The sequence below is a fragment of the Leucopleurus acutus genome (assembly GCF_964270905.1).
Source record: "Leucopleurus acutus genome assembly, chromosome: 1".
NCBI classification, from domain to species: Eukaryota; Metazoa; Chordata; class Mammalia; order Artiodactyla; family Delphinidae; genus Leucopleurus; species Leucopleurus acutus.
This window is the reverse complement of record NC_139142.1, coordinates 142,424,682-142,431,081: the sequence shown is the minus strand read 5'-3', so window position 1 is coordinate 142,431,081 and position 6,400 is coordinate 142,424,682. Positions and strand designations below refer to the sequence as shown.

The window sequence follows — 6,400 nt, the reverse complement described above, 5'->3', positions numbered from 1 at the left end:
GAATGGATAAAGAAGATGTAGTACATATATACAATGGAATATTACTCAACCATAAAAAAGAACGAAATAATGCCATTTACAGCAACATGCATGGACCTAGAGATTGTCACACAGAGTGAAGTAAGTCAGACAGAGAAAGACAGATATCATATGATATCACTTATATGTAGAATCTTAAAAAAGGGTACAAATGAACTTACCTACAAAACAGAAATAGAGTTACATATGTAGAAAACAAACTTATGGTTAACCCAGGGTAAGGGTAGGGGGAGAGATAAATTGGGAGATTGGGATTGACATATACACACTGCTATATATAAAATAGATAACTAACAAGGACCTACTATATAGCACAAGGGAACCCTACTCAATACTCTGTAATGGCCAATATGGGAAAAGAATCTAAAAAAGAGTGGATACATGTATATGTATAACTGAATCACTTTACTGTACACCTGAAACTAACACAGCATTGTAAATCAACTATACTTCAAGAAAAATTAAAAAAAAAAAAAAAGACTTCCAGCTTTTGGCTCAGAGGAGGCCAAGGTGCAACTTTCTTCAGTTGTCCCGAATCCGGGTTCATCCGACACCAGCTGCCACCATGTTGCCTAAGTTTGACCCCAACAAGATCAAAGTCGTGTACCTGAGGTGCACCAGTGGGGAAGTCGGTGCCACATCTGCCCTGGCCCCCAAGATTGGCCCCCTGGGTCTGTCTCCAAAAAAGGTTGGTGATGACATCACCAAGGCAACTGGTGATTGGAAGGGTCTGAGGATTACTGTGAAACTGACCATTCAGAACAGAGAAGCCCAGGTTGAGGATTGATCATCAAGGCCCCAAGGAACCGCCAAGAGACAAAAGGAAGCAGAAAAGCATTAAGCACAGCGGAAACATCACTTTTGATGAGATTGTCAACATTGCCTGACAGATGCGGTATCGATCTTTAGCTAGAGAACTCTCTGGAACCATTAAAGAGATCCTGGGGGCCACCCAGTCTGTGGGCTGCAATGTTGATGGCCGCCACCCTCACGACATCATAGATGACATCAACAGTGGTGCAGTGGAATGTCCAACTAGTTAAGAACTTCAAAGAAAAATAAAGGGTTATTTGACAACCAAAAAAAGAAAATTCTACTCTTGCCTGAAGAACGTTACTCATGTCCTCAGGTATTTAAACGGGAAAAGGAAAGACCATTCAATATCAGTCTTGGGCTGAATCACCCACAGAAAACCAAACCCTGCTACAATAGGTCTGCTCTTGAAATCCACCTAATCAATGACTAACCCCACTTCATTTTGAGCCAGTCATAGCCAATCATTCATATTTAACTTAAACCCTACATTTCCCCCAAGCCCTATATAAACCCTATCCTTTACTTTGTTCACAGAGATTATCTGTCTCCTTACAGTTCTCCCTTGCCTGGAAATAAATAATTTGTTAAATAAATAATTTTGTGTGTTTGTTTTTCTTTCTAGATTTGAAAGAATTGTGATTCCTTTAATACAAGCAAACCTAAAATGCAACGAATTAACAAAATAGAAGTTTAGATTCTGCTCACCTAGCAGTCTTGAACAGGTGTTCAGCTTGGTGGGGTAGCTCTCATCCTCCCTGTCATTCATGGACCAAGATTCCTTCTGTCTGTCATCTTTCATGGCTCTGTCACCACTTGCATCCAGCTGGGAGGAGAGGAAAGAAAGAGTTTCATTGTGTGTGGGTATGGGGGGAGGTGTTTACTAGGCCAGTCCTGGAAGTGGCACCCATCGATTACACCTTAATCCATCTTACATCCCATTACAGAGAATTTAGTTCAGAGGTTATATCAAATTGTAAAGGACAGAATGTATATAAGTAGGGAGCTAGAGGTCTCCATTACAGGGTGTAAATCAGAAAGCACCTTAATTTTTGTCTTCCACTGGCCCTTTAGTTTATTCTCTATGGCTGGTTTTCCCTTGCCCCTTTCACCTTGGTCAAATCCATCAACTTCGCTAATTACTCTTATGTATTAAGATTCCTCCGGAAATGCTAGGCTCCCAAACAACATCAGTTAAGTAACAGAAATGCCCAGCCCCCTCTAATAGTCATCACTCTAAAACTGATTTAAGACTGAGGCTTCTTCCTGTCTCCCAGCGTGGGCCTCTAGGATGTGAGTCACCTCCTATGGAAAAGGAGTGTGTGATCAGTTTCATTCTTTCTTCATTCAATGCTTCCACTTTCCTCATCTTGTTGCTACTGTCTCTAATCTTTCCAAGCTGGGTGGCTGCTAGTTCCTCTGGTGTCTTTGGATAGATTAGAAAAAGGTTCTCCCTTCTGGGTGAATGCAACCCCATGGTGAGAGAACTGCACCTCTGTGTGAAGTAGAAAAAGGCAACTCTTCCTCCAAGTAGACACAACCCCGTGCCAGGGCATATGGTTTGGAGAGTGGAAAGCAGGTTGGATTTCAGCCCCCATTAGCACCTACAGTCAGGTGCCATTTTCAGCGAATAACTTACACAACCATGAAGCCTGTTAAGGTTGGAACATATGGAGGAAGTCACAAGGGAGACTGTAATGTTTGTACTTGACCAGTACTGTCATGAGTGGCATCTATATTCTCTGGGGTTTGCAGAGGTTTAAGGCTTACTCTTTTTTTTGCAGGTTGTATCTCTGAGTTCTTTAAAGCTCCATCATTCCATCTTTGGGGATCTCATCTCTGTACTTTCCTTTGCATAGATGAGTACATTGCTTTTGTGGTTGTTTGTTTACAATTCTTTCTTGAGACCCCAGGCATCTGGTGATACGACTGCACCTTCCTTCTGCTGAAGTCCACTCACTTCTTTTGGCAGCTTTCTTGAACAGGATCCAAGACAATGCTTCTCCAGAGCTCTTGCATGTATGTACCACATTTGGACTAGAGAAAACATGCTCCTTTGACCTATTGTTGGCAGTTCTGTTATATTCCAAACCATAGCCTCATCTCTACCCCACAGGATGCCTGAGCCAGTCCTTTACCTTTTATGTATCCCAAATGTAACTCAGACATCAGCCACCATGTCTCTCAGATTGGAAGCAATATTACATATTGCTGTGTGTTCCCAGCAAAATTCCTTACATCAGTGTGAGTGAGGCAAAGGGCATACACACCTCAGGATGAGGTTGAGGATGGTGGCAATGACTCAGTACAAAGTACAACAGCTTCCTCTAAAAACCTTGACTCTCCTATCTTTTTTTCAGCCTCTCCAATGTCTTTTGTAAGCTGGAGGTAGGTGGTGAACTAAGAGTAAAAAACTGGTTTTCTACACTCTCCCTCTGCAAATCCTGTGTTGGTGAATTTGCATCTAACTTTGAATATGACCTTACTGTTTTGGGGTCTCAGCCAAATCTGAGACTAAGTGAGGTTCATTTAAGCATCTTATCTATACATATCTCTGGAAGTATACAGATGGAACAGAAAATATTCGTTACCTTTGGAGGGAAATTTGTTGGCACAGGGAAGCTGTGGGAGGGAGAATTTTTCACATACACTCTTTTGAACTGTTTTAATTTTAAACTAGATATATATGTAGTACCTATTTAAGAAATTAATCTTCTAAATGTATATTGAAGTACATTCCTGCAATAGAGCACTTTCCAACTCTTAAGAAGAATGAGCTAAAAATTCTGATGTAGAAATATCTCAAAGATATTGTTAAGGAAGATACAGAACATTTCATAATGTACCTATTTACATACAATAAAATTACACATAATTACATGTTTTTTAATACTTGAGGAACATTTCCAGAGTAATTTTATTGGGATAGACTAAATTATGTTGTAGCCACATGTTAAACTTGAAATCTCAGTTGTTTACCACAGAAAAGGCTTATATTTCTGGTGCATACACGTGTCCATTGAGAGACAGGCAACTCTTTTAGGGCAGCTGTTCTCCATGTGGTAACTCAGGGATCCAGGCTGTTTCCATCCTGTGGCTTCCTCACCTAAAGGCATGGCTTCCACAATTGCTGCAGCATGGGGAGAGAGAGCTGGAGAGTCACACATTAGCACTAAATGCTTTGGCTCAGCAGGGCACATATCACTTCTGTTTATAGTTCTTGAAGTAGAACTAGTCTCATGAGCCCTGCCTCACTACCAGGCAGGGTAGGAAATATTGTCATTCTTCATGCCCAGGAAGAAGAAAATAAAATGGGTTTCAATGTCATGTTGACATTGTCTCTGCCACAGGACACATACACAAAAAGGTAACAGGAGGAGGGAATCTGAGGATCTGAAATCAGAAGACTTACTTTTCACAGTACTATTCACTATATTCACTGTATATTAAGTATGTATGTTATTTGAATTTTTTTTAACCATTGGGTCATGTATACTTTTTCAATGTAAGGAATTATTAACTTTAGCATCGAGGGATACTGAAACTAGTTTTATGAGGAATAAGGTATAGTATAAAAATATCTCCCCACATGATACTTATTAATTACAAATGGACAAAGCATAAGTTTACAATGGAAAACCCGACAGACACCACCTTAACTTAGGGATCAAAGTTAAAAAACATCACCAGTAATGGGACAAATAGATATCTTGTGCCTCCTGATTTAATGAACTGAGAAAAACGCAGCATCATTTTTGTGATATTCCTGCCAAAAATGTATAGCCTGAACTTAATCATGAGGAAAAAACAGATAAACCTAAATTGAAGGACTTTATACAAAATATCTTGCCTGTATTCTTCAAGTGACAAGGTAATGAAAGACAAAGAAAGACTGAGGAATGAATCTAGACTGAAGGAAATAAAGAGACTAGTCAACTAAATGCAATATGTAACCCTGGATTGGATTCTGAACCAGAAAAATACTATTTTCTTCGTTGCTACAAAGGACAATATTGAGACAATTAATGATATCTGAATAAAAGCTGTGGGTTAGATGGTATTATTGTAATAATGATATTTTTATGATTTTATAATTGTGCTATTGTTATATAAAAAAATGTCCTTGTTTTAGGAAACATACACTCAAGTGTTTAGGGGTGAAAGGGCATCATATCTGCAGTTTACTCTCAAATGGTCAAATGGTTCAGGAAGTAGTTATATATTATATATATATATATATATATATATACTTATATACACACAAACATACATACATATATATGTGAGAGAGAGAGAGAAAGAAAGAACAATAAAGCAAATGTGGTAAAATGTTAACATTTTGAGAATCTGAATAAAAGGTATATGGGAGGTCTTTGTACTTTTCATGCATCCATTCTGTAAGTCTGAAATGCTTTAAAAATAAAAAGTTTGTAAAAGTGACCAGTAACTAACTACACTTATTAAGTTTGTGACTTCTAAATATAATGCTGATCATCAAATTTTATTTGTAATAGAATAAAGGTGCAGAGTAATTATTTCAAAATTATATCTCACAGACTTATGGTGAGGGTCAAATGTTGTAATATGTATAAATACAGTCTGTTGTCATTATTGCATTGTTTATGTGTGAATACATTATTTTCATTATTATTATTATTTTCATTTTGGCTGAAGTGGGTGATTCCTACTGGAGAGTAACAGAGGTTGAGGTTGAAAGAGTGACACGAGAAAAAGACAAAATCTTTTAATTTTGAAAAAGATACCGATGAGACTTCCCTGGCGGTCCAGTGATTAGGACTCCGAGCTTCCACTGCAGGGGACCTGGGTTCGATCCCTGGTCGGGGAACTAGGATCCCACAAGCCACACGGCACAGCCAAAATAGATACAAATAAATAAATAAATACATAAAATTAAATTTAAAAAAAAGAAAAAGAGACAGAATGCCAGGCAAAGGGGCTTGGATTTTGCCTTGTAAAAGTCACTTTTGGGATACTGAAAAGTCGTTGCTTACCAAAATGGGGTGGGGGAAGCTGAATTCTTAGCAGTGCTGGTAGTCTCCTTAGGGATCAGCTAATGAATGGTCCAACCTCCTCATTTTAGTTAAGCTGGTGGGTTATGCAGATGAGGCATCTAGACTAGAGTCTTGAAGATGAAGCTATGAAGATTCAAAGATTGAGAGGGCAAATAAAGAAAAACAAAGAGACGAGAAATGTCACATTGCCAGGACCAGCTACATAATTTGGGGGGCCCATTGTGAAAAGAAAATTCAGGGCCCCTTGTTCATAAGTTATTAAGAATTTCAAAACAGTAACAGCAGAACATTATACCAAGCAGGGGATCCTACTGAGCATGGGGCTTCATGTGACCCATGAAGCTGGCCCTGCACACGCAATCCACCAAGGATGTCCACATTCCGTCATTCACCCAAGGTCACTGGGTACTTTCAGCTGAAAGGGACTGGAACCCTGATTCAAAACGGCTTCAGTCATAAGGAAATGTAGATGGCAGAAGGTTGTTCTTCAGGCATAGTATGAGCAATGGCACTTG

General features: G+C 39.1%; 1 pseudogene across 1 annotated transcript; it reads left to right on the top strand.

Annotated features, from left to right (window-relative positions):
- Positions 1 to 206: 206 nt before the first annotated feature.
- LOC309959961 (large ribosomal subunit protein uL11-like) lies at positions 207 to 1,276 on the top strand (annotated as a pseudogene). Its single transcript has one exon. The product of its transcript is annotated as a large ribosomal subunit protein uL11-like (transcript).
- The last annotated feature ends 5,124 nt before the right edge of the window (positions 1,277 to 6,400 follow it).